Below are 17,216 nucleotides of genomic sequence, written 5' to 3' on the forward strand. Positions count from 1 at the left end.
CTGTAGGCTATTTTATTGCTAATAGATCCACAGAGAAACCGTAGTGATTTTACGACTCTTTTTAAAATGGAAATTCATGTTTGAGAAATACAACTGGGAGGAAACAGATGTAAACCACTTAAGCATTTGCAGAAAATTGAGATGCACACTCTTATTTACAGACCTACATAGCCTCCATCGCTTTATTTTCAAAATTAAAATAAGCAATCTGTTTACCATGGGAAATGAGGAACTGTAAACTTGTTGTTTTTCCTTTTACCCGGCAATGGCCGCCATCGTTGGGCTTAATGGCAGAGCTGAAACAGGATGGCAATTTTTTTCCCCTTAGATTTTATTGTCTAGAACGCATTTCCCTCTCTAATCTGCACAAGAGGTAGGCGAGTGGGAAAGATTTTAGTATAACTGGATGTCTGAACTCACATTATGCTTTAACAGCTAAAATGATTACCGCACACATTAGAAGGATTTTAACCAAGTACTTAACACCACCTGTAAATTGCCTAAAACATTGGGAGAGCCAACCAACCTCTACCAAAAAATGCTTTTATATGTCCCAACACAAAAGCACAGCCTGTGCAAAAATATTCATTCCTGACTTGTCCCGACCTTCTTATATATCCGCGACTTGTGGCAAATCTCACATTTCGGAGAGGAGTCGTAAATTGAAGACTCACAGAACAGCACATCAGTGAGATGCTTATGCGTTGAGTTTCTCAGAGCAAGTTCCTTATGACATGTGGCGGCGCCTCTAATTTTTATTTTTATTTATTTTTTTGTTTATTTTACGTTTTGGAATCATATTTTTAAAAAACTGTGGTAAAATAGATATAATATGAATTGTATCATTTGGACCATTTCTATGCGCGCAATTCAGCAGCATGAAGGACGCACACATTGCTGGACAACCGTCACCACCCTACCTCTCCAGAAATTTTTCATCTTCCCCAACAGAAACTGTACCGGTTAGTCATCAACTCTTCATCACCTCCCCATGGCCCCTTGTAACTTCCGTTCTACTTTCTGTCACTACGAATGTGACTACTCTAGGTGCCTCAGATAAGCAGTTATACAGTATTTGTTCTTCCGTATCAAGCTTATTTCACTCAGTATAATGGATGCAGGGCTCATCAGTGGTGGAGGAGGTATTGGAATTTCTTTTTCCTTTTTAAGGCTGAATCGTACTCCTTGTACATACATGCCACATTTTGTTATTCACTCATCTGATTTGAACACTGAGGAGTATCCCCGGTGCCACAGGGATGGACGTGACCTGCCTTTTGCTGAGCACTACAAAGCCCCCCCAATAAGCCACAGGGAAGGAGAATGGCCCAGGACCAGATCTGCAAAGTGAGGCAGGGAGGCCTCCTGTGACCTGCACATTTATGGTCTCTGTGTAATTGCTAGCTCTTTGAATCTTTTGCTTTCATCCTAGATCTTTATTTTAAATGTGAAAGGAGGTTAATCAAACCCTCTTAGAAACAAATTCTTCTCAGAGACAAGTTGTGATGGACATCAGTCCAACATGTTCTCCACGTTCTTTTGCAACCTCAATACCCACCTTCCCCATCCCAGGCCATCACTCGTGCCATCTTGGAGGAGGCATTGGGAAGACTGCCTGAGCACAGTCTTTTGGTCACATCCAACAGGGCACACACACCACGAGCCAGACTCTGAGCAGACCCATTCTTAGTGAAAAGTGTACTTTCTGGAAATGGTATTGAGTACATTGGACTCTCCGAGTGCTCCTCCTTCTTACACTGGAGAAATTAAACTGCCCTCTATGCACCTTGTTATCTCAGGGTCTCTGTCATGTACAGGAGCTTCTGTGTATGGCCCCTGTGGTGACATAAGCTAATTACAGACATGTGTGGCGGAAGCTTCATGGCTCAGATGCTATCACTGCCTGGGCTCGGTGACCACAGCTTCCCATGGACTCACCCCTGCTCTCTGCTTTGCCAGGTGCTGTGATTAACAAAGTGGGGGGAGGGTGTTCGCCGTTCCTACAAAATTAATTTCTGTCATCAGTGGATCATCCAACAATTAAATAACCTTGGGGTTTGCCTAAACAGCTCTGACATTTTACCAAAGGCAAATGGACAGTCATTGAGAGGAAATTTTTTAAAAAAATATTTTATTTATTTATTTGACAGATGGAGATCACAAGTAGGCAGAGAAGCAGGCAGAGAGAGAGGAGGAAGCAGGCTCCCTGCTGAGCAGAGAGCCTGATGCCAGGCTCGATCCTAGGACCCCAGGATCATGACCTGAGCTGAAGGCAGAGGCTTTAACCCACTGAGCCACCCACGCGCCCCAAGAGGAAATTTTGTCAATGGAGAGGTTCTTTGGCATTGATGAAAGATTTTCATACACATTTATTTATTCTACACAATGCCAATCTGGTGAGGTCTTGAGGATAGCTCTTTTATCCCCACTTTATGGATGAGGTCAGGTGACTTGTTCATTGACTGCAAGCGAAGGAGCTGTTTCTTCTGAGGTGAGCCCACATTCCCTGCCCTGAAACACCAGCCTCATCACAATACCTTCTCTCTTTCTCTGCAGATGCCCTCTCCCTGAGTGCTCGTCATTCACTCTAGGCTTAACACCCCCATAGCCATTGTCTCTTCTACTTTCCCCATGCCTGCTTCAAAACTTGGCCTTCAACTTTTAACTTTGCTCATTCCTCCAACCACCTTCCTTAGAAGGCAGAACAGCTGGTCATGCCTCTCCTCAAGGCTCTGGAGGCTGCCAGGCTCGGGCTACCTCCTCATCCTGGTGGCAGTTTCCCAGGGAGCTCGCATGCATCAGTATGCCTTCACACAAAAGTTAAACAGAGACACTTCCTTCACACATGAAATATTTTTGTTAGGAATTTCATCAAGATGATTTTATTTTGTTTTGGGTTTTTTTTGGTTTCATTTTTTGTTTGTTTGGTTGGATTTTTTGTTTTGTTTTGGTTTGGTTTGGTTTGGGTTTTTTGGTTAGCAAGCTGATTTGTCTGTTCATGACCTTAGGATCCATAATCTTTTCTCTCTTTAAATTCTCCCCAAGCTTTCATTGCATCTGCTCTAATTCACCACCGGCTTTCCGCCCCACCCGCCCCACCATGCCTCATCCACATCCCCAGAATGGCCTGCCACTTTCATGGATGCTAAAATTAATGCTAACACTTCTTGAGTGGCACCTAAATATTAGATATATACTCTTAAAATAACCCCATGGGATAAGCTTAATTGTTCATCCCATTTTACAGATGCGGAAACTGAGGCACCGAGAAATTAACTTGCTCAGAATCCCACAGCTAGTTAGTGGGGGGCAGGGGTTTGAAGCCAGACAGCCCGACTCCAGAGTACATTAACCACTACACCTCAGGTAGCTCCCCACAATTCATCACCATCTGCCTCCCTTCCTGTTATACTACTTCCTTCTTGAAGAGAATGAGTAGAGTACTTGACCTTGGCCTGCTAAGTGAAATAGTAATAAAGTTCTTCCAAATTTCCTGACCTTCCCCCCCCCTCCCCTTTTCATGGCCTCCAGAACAAAGCCAGTCTTATCTGCCAATGAAGACCAGGGATTAAATGACTTGCAGACATGGTCCTGGGTTCCATTTCAACGAACGGCCAGAGGGCTGACAGTCTGGGCACCTGTTTTTCCCAGGTAGGGAGAATTTACACCATACATTATCCCTCTGTCTCTCTTATTTTCCTCTACCTTGCACAAAATCTTCAGGGAGTCTTCTGAATTCTCTTCTATCTCTCCTGGAAGATGAAAGCAAGCAAGCAGCCAGCTCCTGCCTTTTCCCTGCCGCTGGATTCCTGTGGATGCCTTCACCAGCATGATCTGAAATTGCAGCAGGGTCTTGCTCCCCTTTCCAGCTGATTTGCCCCAAGTGCCATCATGGTGCCTCTGACCCAAACTAGGGAGAAGATGGTCATCACTCTGAATCTTCAAATTCATGCAGATTCAATACTATGGTATTCTAGGAATTTCCTTTCTTTTTTTCCTTCCCCTGCAGGTTTTGCACAACACTTATCCATTCATTTCGTTCCTCCCCAGGTTCCCCTCTATCTTACCAGCTGCTCCCAGATACATGGCTTCATTGAAAGCATGTTGAATCTCTTCATTGAAAGCATGTTGAGAGATGAGTACTTCTATCCCTAAGCAGTGCCTCTGAGGGAATCCGCTTCCCACTTACTCAACACGTTAACTTCTTCTTCCAGGAAGTCTTCCTGGATCAACTTTCCCAGTCATTGGCCTTTCTCTGAACTCACAGAATCTACTTTCTGGCTTCTACATTCTACAATTCATCCCATTTTGCCTCATGGCATTTCTTGTATTACGGTCATGAATTGTTATTAATGTCTCATATATTTATGCTTTTGTCTCCTCAACTAAATTTTAAGTTCCTTGAAGGGGTTTACACTTCTGGGTATTCTTCATACTGCCTTGATTTCAATAATTTTGCTCTTTGATTTAAGCTCTGGTTGGATAGCCAAATACATTTTATTGAGTGCCCAAAGCAAGAGGATTAGGTGAGTCATTTTGAAATTACGTGAGTTCTAGTTAATCATTTTCCCTTTTGCCAGCTGGCATTCTATTTCTACATTAATGAAAGAACAAAAGAACTAACAGCAAGCAGATTATCCACCAGCTTATAATAAGAGACAAGAAAACCTTTTTTTCAGCATGAAATTTATAAAAATATAAAATATAAAACAATTTCTTTATGGGCAGCAGTGTTATTTACTGGTTAAGAAGATGCATGATGTGGGCTGAATTGTATCCTCCCAAAATTCATATGTTCAAGTCCTAACCCCTAGTGCCTGTGGTACATAACCATAGCCAGAGAACAGGACAGGTCTTTAAAGACATGATTACGTTAAAATGAGGTGGTTAGGGTTGGCCTTAATTCCATACGACTGCATCCTTATAAAAAGAGGAAACTTGGACAATGCAGAGACAGATGCAAGCTGGGGAGTGACCATGAGGACACAGCAGGGAGTCTATCTGAAAGCCAAGGCAAGAGGTCTCAAGAGAAACCACTCCTGTTGAGGCCTCCATCTTGGACGCCAGCCTCCAGAACTGTGAGAAGATCAATGTCTGTTGCTGTAGCCATGCGGTCTGTGGTATTTGGTTACGGCGGCCTGAGCAAACTAATACAATGCAGTTTGCATAAATAAATAAACTTGGACTTTCTTCTATCATTTAGTCACAGACTACATGCCTTAGCACATGTTATTTAACTTGTCTGTTCGTTTCCTCATCTGTAAAGTGGGAATAGCAACGCCCGTGTCTCTGTGTTGTGAGGTGGTGAGGCCTCAGGGTTAAGGACAGGGCTTTGGAGGTGAACATCCTGAGCTGGAATCCAGACTCTAAAACTTATTAATGGTGTTATCTTCAGAGACTTTCCTTCACTACCTACTTTGTGACATTTTTATAAAGATTAGATGAGGACTGTCAACAAATTCTCAGTGAATATTGGCTTCTCTTTCTTATTCAGGGCAGAGGATGTGTTAGCCAACAGGTCTCAAATGCAAGGTCATCCTACCAGAAGGTGGACACATCAGCTTTTTTGGCCTGATGCTCTGAAATATTTAATTCCTCTAACTCCCTTTGCTGGGATTCCACACTCATAACACAACCTTCTGACCAGGCTTCCCCAGGGCCCTGCCAAAGGCTGTGGTGACCAAGTATTCCAGTTCTTCCGACAATCATATTTCTCATTGTGACCTGCGACTTACCATCTCGCTGGGGTAGTGACCAAACTTCTCTGTCTTCATTTTCTAATTCGCAGAAGGGGGATAACGTCAACAAGATATCATGATGGGTTGAGAAGGATAAGTGCAGGAGAGATAATACCAGCTAATAAATATGGAGCACCAGTGTGGGGCAGCATGTGCTAAGTGCTCAGCAAACATGCTCTCCTTAAATGAGATATTGATACATTTTGGTATAGCACCTGGCACACTATTAAGTCTCGGGAAACAGTAGCCAGTAAATGACTGTGCGAATAGGAGATTATTTCCTGTGTAGCGTATTTCCAGGAACAGAATATGCTGATTATGCCCATCTAAGTATTCCAGGGCCTGTAACAGCTTTCTGAATATCAAATGACACATGGGCATTCTACTCAAATGCATTCATGTCAAAAATGTGGTTAACGTGTCCATTCCCGGGAAACAGATCACCTCTTGGTATGCTGACAAAGTCAGATTTCTAATCTTAAGAGAAAAAAGGCCAAACTTTGACCTGGAAGATGTACCAAGCTAATGAATATAGGGGGCTTTTCCTATTTTTTTTTAAACCTGCTGATTTTGGTAAACTTGATTTTCAATGGGTCTGCTATAATCCATTGTGTGAACTTAGTGTAATTTACCTACCATTGCCCCAGTCTACCACATCTAACCTTAATCCTTTTTTTTTAAATTTTTATAAACAACACTATGAAGAACACGATTGTGTGTAAGACTTTGTTTTTGTTTGTTTGTACCATGGAAATGTTTTTGAACAAGCTAAGTGATGTTAAGATGATGTCGGTTATCAAGTTCATCCACCAGCTCGCCCTTAAAAGGCATGAAGCCGGCTCTCTTTTTTCTGGTACCTGGGACCCACGGTAGCCCACCCAGATGGGGGGTGGGGCTGAGGTGGCCATAGGGCAACAGAGGCAGAGAGTTCAGGACCGGTCCCTTAGGGTGCACTGAGTCACTGTTGAAGTCGTTGGTGGAGAATGTGTCTCGTCTTCTAGCTCCTTGCCCGCATCACACACAGCACTCCGGAGTCGCCGCCTTCAACAGCCATGTCTTAGGGGGGGTGCACGTGGGGCAATCAAGACTATTGAGAACCTAAGTTAAGGTTATTGCTTCCAGCCGCACACATTCCACTCGCAGGCTGATTAGTACACTGAAGAGCTCTCATTGACATTTCGTGGTTTAACATAAAGATTTCTTGTGCATAGCTCAGGAAAGAGAGACAGATTTTCAAACAGCTGTCTAATATCTCTGTCAACATAGAAATTAAATAGATTTAGGAACTTCAGAAAAACATACGCACGTTTAATGCCCAGTAATGATCAATTCCAATTTCCAGTTGCAGAAATAGGAATTGTTTTCAATGTGTTCTGTGGGTTATTCCAAATAAACATCTGGCATTGTTTTATTCCTTTTTAATCATTTGAATGGTGATATTATAGGTCTATCTATTTCTTTGTCCAGCTATAGAGCTGATGATACTATGAAGATATCGAAATGATTCCATGTCTCTGTCATCTTTCAAATGAAAACATTACATTGTTTTAAAGCAACCATTTTACGTGTAGCATGTATCAACTTTGGATCGCAAACTTCCACCAGCTCAGTAGCATTCTTTTTTTTTTTCTTTACCAATAATAATGAAAGACAGAAACACTATCTTGCCTTCAGGTTCTGAAACGGGTTTGTGTTTGAAGGAGAACAACCCTTTGTTTTCCAACTTGGGGAGATAATGCACACGGAAGAATGTTCCAAAACTCCACACTTGGGTGTAATGTTCTTTTAGTTGACTTCTTAGTCTCAGCCAGTCAGAGGGACAATCCTCATACAGGCAGCTTGTACAGAGAGATGAGAAGTTTTGCGGGGTCTGGGTCCAAATCCTGGCTCCGCCCCATTCTGACTTTGTGACCTTGATCAACATGGTTCACTTCTCAGAGTCCCAGATTCTTTATCTCCAGGGCAGATGAACAAAATGCTGAGGTTGGAGCATCTCCATATACTGTACACAGTAGGCGCCAAAAAAAGAACAGCCATCCTTGTGATGAGGACGGATCCAAACCCACAGATCCCGCACCGCAGCCTACTCTGATAAAGGAAGTAGAACAGAGGAAACAGGCTGAGCTGAATTAGGCTGTGTACCTGCAAAGGTAATCCATTTATTTCTCTGTCAATTGTTATAATAATAAGAGCAAGAGGAAATTACCTGGAGTCCAGTGGCCCAAACTGTTCCTCTCTCAGAGGGGTTCCTCAAAAAAATGAGCAGTCCAGCTCCTGTTCAAGAAGAAAACATGGGAATTCAGAACTGCCGAGGGCAATAGAAAGTAATCCAAATTAGAGATCATTTTAATAAGAGGTCACTTTGGAACTCCAAGGACAGTTTTAGTAATAGTTGATTTAGGCTAGTGTGAGATTGTAAACAAAACATGCCTCCAGTCTCTAAGTCCTATGGCTTCTTTCGGGTGTTTTGAGGAAGCACAGCCGTTCATACAGCTGTATTTCCTTCATACAGCGGTGAGTTACAGCTCACCGTGGTGATGGGCCACGGGCCCATTGTGCATCTGGGCCGATCAAAGGCGATACGATATTCCATAAAACTTAGTATGATGTGTTTGTTCTACTGCATTCGGTGTTCTGTCTCCTAGACAAGGGCTGTGCCCACATTCCTAAGCATCGGATAATATTCCAAATGCCACCTGCTTTACCCAAATCAAGGCTTTAAAAGTGCCAGTCCTATTTTCTGTACTCATGGGTGACACGGAATGTGGACAAAGAGCTTTGGATCCCAATCCTGGTTCTCCTCTATCCTGACCATGTGACCAGTTCCCTTATCGGAGCAATGGGAATAATTGTGGTAGGTGCCTCATGGGGGGAAGAAAACCAAGCTAAAGCCTATGATATGTTTTGTCTACCGCCTGGCACACCGTGACTGCCCACCGAAATGATGGAGTCAACAGTTGCTGCTTAGAAATACGTTACACAGACTCTAATAGAAAGGAGAATGGGTCATTAGTTTTAGCAAAGTTAGATTTGCTTTAGGCTGAGGCTGCTGGAGGTAGATAGGCCTTTAGAAAGAGTCACAGAATTAATGCTGGCCCACAAATCTGAGACCCAGAAATAAGTAGGAAAAGCTCAAAGAACATTATTTGCTCTCCCTTTTACTTCCTTTTGAGTCTGCTCTTCAAAAGAAGCCATCTTTGGGGTGCCTGGGTGGCGCATGGGTTAAAGCCTTTGCCTTCGGCTCTGATTATGATCCCAGGGTGTTTTTTGTGTGGTTTTTTTGTGTGTTTTTGTGTGTGATTGTGTGTTTCTTCTCCTTTAATCTGGGATCGAACCCCGCATTGGGCTCTCTGCTCGGCGGGATGCCTGCTCCCCCCCGCCACCCCCCCACCACCACCTGCCTCTCTGCCTACTTGTGATCTCTGTCAAATAAAAAAAATAAAATCTTAAAAAAAAAAAAAAGCCACCTTCAAGGATACCCCTTTCCCTGCCGCCCTGAGATAACACTGTTGTGTGTTTTGTGTTAATCATTCTCCTGCTATACCTAAAATTTTCTGCATATCTCTGAAAGAGGTATTTTTTAGATTTGCCTCCATTTGCTCTTTTCACTTGACATTCTATCTGTGAAACTCACCCATGTCGTTGTCCGTGGTCCTCAACTTACTTACCTTCACTGCCGTGCTCCTGGCTACAAATACAGCACAGTGTGTTCATCCAACCCATTGCTTATGGACATCCGTGTTCTTTCTAGTCTTTGCTCCTGTGAGCATTCTTACACGTTTCCTGTCACTGGCATGCAATAGTTTTACAAGGATACTTACGATGAACAATTTTAGAACTTTACTGAATTCCCTACCTGTTGAGATGATTGTGTGTTTTTTCTCCTTAACTCTCTTGATGTAGTAAATTAAAGTGAAAATTTTTCCTAATATTGAACCATTGGTGAATTTCTGGAGTAAACTCTACTTGATCTCTTATTGGTTAAAGAATTTTTTTACTTTTATTTTATTTAGTATTTATAGATCACAATCTGTCTTTATCTAGATTTGATATCAAGATTATACCAACCTCAATAAATTACTTAAAAAGTCTTTCCCTCTCTTCCTTCCTTTCTATCTTCCTTCTTTCCTTTTTCTTTTCTTTTTTTTTAATGCTTTGAGAAAACCTTGTGTAACATAACAATCATTTATTTCTTGAAAGTTTAGTGGACCTGAAGTTTTCCTTGTGAAAACATTTGAATGGTTATTTAACTAGATTTCCTTCTTATTCAAAAGCAGTTATATATTTCTAGAGATTTGTCCACTTTACCTATATGTTCAAATGTGCCAGCACAGAATTGTCTAAAATATTCTCTTAGGTCTGCTAACACCTATAGCTTATTCCTTTTTCTCATTCTTACTATTGTTAATCAACGTCTCTCTCTTTTCGAAATGAGTCTTGCCAGGGTTTGCCCACATTGTTAATCTTTGTAAAGAACAACTTTTTAGCATAATCAGCCTCTCTGGAGTATTTCTGTCATTCTTATTTCATTAGTTTCTGCTTTTTAATATTCCCTTTCTTCTACTTTAAGTTTATTGTGCTGTTATTTTTCTAATTTCTTATATCTTTAAGTCCTTTTTCTCTCTAATACATGTTTATCTCTATGAAAGTACCACTTCCACTGTATCCCACAAGATTTTAAAAAATTAAACCACTGGGGGGTGCCTGAGTGGCTCAGTCAGTTGAGCGTCCAGCTCTTGGTTTCAGCTCAGGTCATGGTCTCAGGACCTACATCGGGCTGTGCACGCAGTGGGGAATCTGCTTGAGATTCTCTCTCTCCCTCTCCCTCTGACCCTCCTCCTGCTCTCTCTCTCTTTCAAATAAATAAATAAATCTTTAAAAAAAAATTAAACCCTTTATTTTGAGATGGTTATGGATTCACACACTGTCGTAAGAAATAATTAAGAGAGAGCACTTCTACACTTTGTTCAGTTTCCCCAGTAGTAACATCTTTTTTTATTTTTAAGATTTTATTTATTTATTTGACAGACAGAAATCACAAGTAGGCAGAGAGGCAGGCGGGGGTGGGGGAGGGGAAGCAGGCCCCCAGCTGAGCATAGAGCTCTCTGCTCAGCAAGGAGCCTGCTTCCCTCTCTCTCTCTGCCTGCCTCTCTGCCTGCTTGTGATCTCTGTCTGTCAAATAAATAAATAAAATCTTAAAAAAACAAAACAAAACAAAACAAAAAAAAGACTACATTTCCCAGCCTCCCTTGCAGCTAGATGTGGCTATGTGACTAAGTTCTGGTCAAAGAGACAAAAATAGATAAGTTGTTTGACAGCTTCAGAGAATCCACCTTAAGACGTAACACAGGATGTGTTGTTTCTTCTTCTTCATCCTTCCTTCCTCCTGCATCCTGAAATGCAGATGCTGCCATCTTGGACCTAATATGGAACCATGAAATGAAAAAACTCTAAGTTTCTGTTAGGAGGGAATGCTTTGGACACCAACACACAGGAGAGAAAAAGTAAATTTCTATGCTGTTTAAGCTACTGTCATTTGGAGTTTTCTGTTACTTGTAGACAATCCATTTCACAATGAATATATCTGTTGAATTTTTTTCTTCCTTTTGCTTTAAAATTTCCATTTCTATATTTTATGGAAATTGACTATAAACACAACTTGACTTGAGTTGTTTTGTTTTGTTTGTTTTTGCTGCTGTTGTGTATTCTCTTTAAGTTCAAATCTGATTTGATGGGGACATCTGGGTGGCTCAGTGGGTTAAAGCCTCTGCCTTCGGCTCAGGTCATGATCCTGGGGTCCTGGGATTGAGCCGCATGTCGGGCTCTCTGCTTGGCGGGGAGCCTGCTTCCTCCTCTCTCTCTGGCTGCCTTTCTGCCTACTAGTGATCTCTGTCTGTCAAAGGAATAAAATCTTTTTTAAAAAATCTGATTTGATGGTCTTAGACTCTTAACTAAAAAGTTTAGTCCATTTCTACTGTGTAATTATTAATATATATAGTAAGAATTTTATATATGTGTTTATTTATATCCTGCCTCTGTCCACTGAGTCTTTTTTTAAAAGATTTTATTCATTTATTTATTTGACAAGGAGAGAGCCACAGTGAAAGAGAGCACAAGCAAGGGGTAGTGGGAGAGGGAGAAGCAGATTCTCTGCTGAGCAGGGAGCCCAATGTGGGGCTCAATCCCAGGACCCTGGGACCATGACTTGAGCTGAAGGCAGATGTTTAACAACTGAGTCATCCAGGCACCTAGTCCAATGAGATTTTTAAGACAACTTACAGAGATATAAGCCTTATGTAAGATAAAATTAAAATAGTAAAGGGAATTGAGAAAAAGCAAACTGTATTAATTAATTCTCATCCCCATTTTCATTAATCAAAGACATGAAATTGCCAGTGACAGCTTTTGATTAGCACACGACAACCTGAATTATGCTTATGAAACTCTACCAGAATCCCAAAATAAGATAAAGATAATATAATGAATTCAAATATATTAATAATCACACTCAATGGAAATTGATTAAACTTTCTAGTTAAGAGACCAAGATCATGAAAAATAAGCTGCTTTTTTGGCCTGTATGCTTATTCAAGTTCCATCAAACCTTCGGAAATGTTATAACTATCCCCAGGGGCCCATTCTGACCTTCACTTAGCTCACTTGAGGACTTGAGGAATACCTATTCTGAATTCCACTTGAAATCTGGAAAAGCTCCTGCTTCTCCCATCCCTCTCACTGCTGCGTAGAGTGCTCTCCACTTGGCAAAACTTTTCTTGTCCTCATGTCTCAGTCTAAATATCACCTCCTTCTGAAAGGCTTCCCTGGCCAGCCCCTGAACTTGAGCAACAGTCTCCATGCTGCGCTGCTATCACACCCAGGTAGGGCTTGTCAGAGCTGCTCTCCTCATGTGGTCACCTATTTCTTTGTTAACCCCCTCAATAAACTGTTGAACTCACTGAAGGTGGACTCTATGTCCAGGCTTTTCACTGTTGTACCTCCAGTATCCAGAGCAACACCCAGCACAGAAAGGAATCAACAATAAGTGATTATTTGATGGATGGATGGATGAACTGAAGATGTCAAGGCCACTGTAACTGATGTCCAGAGTGTGTAACTGATACCAGTATTCCAGATTACTGGTTGATATCTGCCCTTCTCCAATAACCTTGGATTATATTTCCACTGATGAGTCCCACTGACTGGTTCTAACTCCCTAAACTGAACAGAAACTGGCCACCTTTGGTGGGTGAACTCTAAGGTGGCCCCCCAAATCCCTGCCTGTGACCGTCCATGGCCTCATGTACTTCCTTGAGCATGAACTCCCTTCTGAAAAATAGAATATGATAGAACTGATAAGGTGTTACTCCGAATATTAGGAAGACTATGATTTCTATATTGGTTCTCTCTCTTCTTCAGTACTCATCCAGTAAAAGTAAGCTGCCGTACTGTGGCTGGCCCTAAAGAGACAGACCCATGTTATTTTGTGAGGCACTGAGGCCTTTAGATCAGCAGGCTGCAAGGAGCTGAGGCCAGCTGACAACCATGTGAGGAAGCTTGGAAGCATAAGGTAAGTTGTGGGGTAACTGATGCCCTGACCAACTATAGCCTTCACAGCACCTCATGAGAGACCTTGAGGGAGAGGCAAATACCTAAGCCACTCCGGGCTTCCTAACAGACAGAAAGCACAAGGTAATGAATGTTTGTTGTTCCACTGCCATGTTTTGAGGTAACTTGTTATGCAACAATAGATAACACGCCACCATGGAGTGGCACCTCTAAGTTGCCAGCCTCTGGGCTAAGCACATTCCCCCCATGATCTCGTTTCGTTTGGGTGTGTATCTTCATCACCTGGGAAGTGGGTGAAAATGTACTCTTATAGATTTAAGAGGCTTAGAGAAGGATTCAGTCATCTATACTTTTATTAAGTCCCGAGAAGATTGTGACACACCCCAAGTGTAAGAACCAGGTGCACTTGCCTTTTAATGTCATCCGCTCCTTCTTTCTTGGCAAGGTGGGGAAAGGCAGAGGGGAGTGAAGCTGCGACACCAGTGGGTTCTCTAGTGCTAGGCTGATGGGCGATGACTGTCATCCATGCCTACAGGGGGCGCCGAAACTAGAGGAGAGGGGAGAACCGCATGCTGAGTGGACAGCTGGAGTTCATCAAGCTGTCAAAGCGTTGCTCAATGTGTTGCCAACACCAGAGAGGACATGCCTCGGAAGCTGAGCATCCAGGGAGAAGCGGAAAAGCAAGAGCAGTGGGTCAAGGGGAGAGGTTAGGGCCTTTGTGAAGGTCAAGGGTTGTCTTCTACTTGTGGTGGCACCATGGGGCAGCTGCACTGTATGCACCAGCATTATCTGACAACTGGAGCCGACTCGACTAATGTGTGATTTTCCAGGAATTATCGACTGAGAAACTGGTCTTTGGCAGAGAGGGGCTGCAAGCACATAACCACTTGATCTGCTATTGGTCCGGCCAGCTCCTGAGGAGACTGCTGCTCTGCGGAGGTGAGACCCCAGGAGCCTGAGAACTGAAGGCCACGGTTGGAACCCCACCTCCGCCATCACCCTGTGTGACCTTGACTTGATTTCCAAATGTAGATGGGAATAATGCTTACCTCATAGTTTTGTGCGAAAGAAGGGAGAATACCTAGTTCAAAGTTCACACATGGTCAACGCTGGTAAGTTTGGGAGCCGTCTCCTTGTGGTTGTTTCCTATTTTGTGACTGATCATCCCGCAGAGTGCTTTACTACAGTTAGTGCTCAAACAGTGCCTGTGGTGTGAACAGATTCCTAAATAAATAAATAAATAAAAGTAATGTAGTCAAAGTGATGCAATTCATTGACAAACAGCAGGCTTATCCTGTCTCTGGAACTCAGCCCCGCTTACCATGGTGAGATTTTGAGGTAAATAAATAAATAAATAACAGTCATGAAGACTGCTTAATAAAAAATGAATGAATCGTTGAAACAACTGTGTGAACATCAAATCCCAGGATGCTAAATGTCCACCAAAAAAAATGGTGCCAGATATTTGTACTTGCTATTCAAATCCAAATGTTTAGTTACATCCAACAGCTGAATATCCAGTTAAGTTAGCCAAAGGACTGATGATTGACATAATTTTTTATTTTAATTGAGTCTCTTTCAAGATTGTGCCACTGAGACACTCTTGAGGACACAATGAAGGCGGAAATCAAGGAGGAGGCAGCCTCATGACCTTTGGGCTGCCTCGTGAGCTCAGGCTACAAACAGAACTTCGATGTCAGCCTCACCACAGCGAGTTCACAATGAAGGAATTATTTCAGGTCTCTATTTTTAGATTCCATCACAATGAAATATGGCTTCAAAGTTTTCCAAGACCTTTATCTCATAGTTTTTAATGAATGAGAATTGCATTATCACTTAAATATATAATATTCTTGGGAGTATAAAGTCCAGCTGGTGACCAATTACATTTAAATCTATTTAATGAAATTTCCTCATAAAATATCTGACCAATGAGTACTTGTGTTGTGTGTGCTTTACACTAATAGAGGGTGACAGAAATGCCTCGTCAGAGGTACCTGTGTGCTTTCATACACCAATACTGTGTAGGTTCCTGCGTCTTATAGATTTAGAACTAATTTGCTCTCAGTGTTTTCCACATTTTTCAGGCAAACTCCCCTGTTTGGTTTAAATTTCTAATACTAAAATTTGTGTCTAGATATTAGTCACCAAATAGAAATTAGTTACCCACCACTAAGTATTTTACGTGCAGATTTTATAGAGTTGCACTAAACCAACCATTGCAAATCTATGGTGTGCCAGTTTGCTACCTTTAAAAAAATTTTTTTTTGGTATATTAACTGCAGAATTATAAAATAAAAGATGTGAGAATTTCTCACCTTAATCAACGTGTCAAATGCAGAAGTTCAAAAAGAGCAGGAGTTCCCCTAGCTACCCAACTGAATCGGAGCACTTCTCTCCTTAGTATGTTACTCTTCGTGCAATGTTTTTCTCTAACCCCAGGAAGGGAGGGTTAAGTAAATAATGAATAAACATGTCTCACTGAAGTGACTTTGACATTTCATCTAAGTTTACATGTTAATTAAGATAAGATTGTTCTAATCCCCCAAAAGGGTTTTTTTTTTTTTCCCTTTGAGCAACTAGACTGAAATATAGTATAAAAGTATATGAACACTCTGTTAAATGCACAGATTTAACCCCGCTGTTTTGCTCCTAATCATTATTAATTGCCTCCAGTGGTGGACATTAATTTCCCTATTGCAGAAACATGCATCTTGAGCTTGGGCATATCCTAATACATCAAATGGGACAGGTGATATAATTCAGTTGGTCACAGCTGGAAAGGAGACAGCCACCCACATGCAGGCAGTCTGTCAACCTTAGTTACACTGCAGACACCACCACAGCCTCCGAAACAACATTGTACATTTATCTCTGGGGATAACTTTACAAGAAGTATGGCCGCTTGGCTCATCTTATTTAATCCGTTACTGTCTTAACAGCTACAAGAATGAAACAGTTGAAACTCAAAACTCTGAATATGTTTCTAGTCGTTGAAGGGGAATAGCAGAGACATATGGTCGGATTCCCAGTGCAGATAAAGTGATAAGTGCTTGGTTCAGTGTGGTTTATATTTCAAGATCGATGTCACCATAGGATTTAGAGTGAGTCGCTAATAATGTTTACTATGATGAGACTTCAGGGTCCTGCCTTGTTCTGGGGACCTTAAGGAGATCTTGACAAGTTGCCCACAGTACCTTGTGTTTATACATAACTGGATCTTTGGAACAGAGTTAATAGCTTTGTTATCCTTGAAGATTAGCTCAAAGCTCCTTAGTGGTAATGTGGAAATCAGAGGTAGGTCTGGTGTTAGTCTTCCACTGTGTGGCTGAGAGATGTGATGTTGGTTGTGTTGAGTGTGAGCTGACATCAAGGCTGTGACACGGACTCTGATCCCAAATTTGGGCTCCTGAGCCTGGCTCTTCCTGGCAAAGGGACTTCTTTCACTATAGGAGTCATTCTAGGGTAGGGTAGAGAAATGCAAATCAAAACCACAGTGAGTGATCACCTCACACCCATTAGAAAGGCCACTATCAAAAGAACAGAACATAAGCATTGACAAAGAGGTGGAGATAATAGAACACCTGAGCACTGTTGGTGGGAATGCAAAATGATGCAACTGCTATGAAAAACAGTATAGTGGTTCCTTAAAAAATTAAAAAGAAAACTACCATATGATCCAGCAATTCTACTTCCCGGTATATACCCAAAAGAATTAAAAGGAGAATTTCAAAGAGATATCTGTACCTCCATGTTCCAGACATTACCTCCAGAGCTGGAAGCAACCCAGATATACACTGACAGATGAATAAAGAAAACATAGTACATATGTGTGGTGGAATACTATGCAGCCTTTAAAAAGGAAGGAATATTGTCACATGCTACATGAATGAAACTTGAAGACACACTAAG

At 41.8% G+C, this 17,216-nt stretch overlaps 1 long non-coding RNA gene across 4 annotated transcripts in view; it reads right to left on the reverse strand.

Moving 5' to 3' along the window:
- The window catches only part of LOC309845216, a 30,284-nt gene that overhangs the window by 4,772 nt on the left and 8,296 nt on the right, over window positions 1-17,216 (reverse strand). For 2 of the 4 annotated variants that reach the window (XR_014301114.1, XR_014301115.1), the window contains 5 exons: window positions 14,354-14,528; window positions 13,715-13,851; window positions 11,072-11,159; window positions 7,945-8,012; window positions 4,467-7,826 (listed from right to left, as the gene is read on the reverse strand). This is a non-coding gene — a long non-coding RNA (uncharacterized lncRNA). Of the gene's footprint in view, window positions 1-4,466; window positions 7,827-7,944; window positions 8,013-11,071; window positions 11,160-13,714; window positions 13,852-14,353; window positions 14,529-17,216 lie in introns of those variants that run through there. The other 2 variants (XR_014301112.1, XR_014301113.1) reach the window with 1 other exon arrangement.

The sequence above is a fragment of the Mustela nivalis genome (assembly GCF_964662115.1).
Source record: "Mustela nivalis genome assembly, chromosome: 12".
NCBI classification, from domain to species: Eukaryota; Metazoa; Chordata; class Mammalia; order Carnivora; family Mustelidae; genus Mustela; species Mustela nivalis.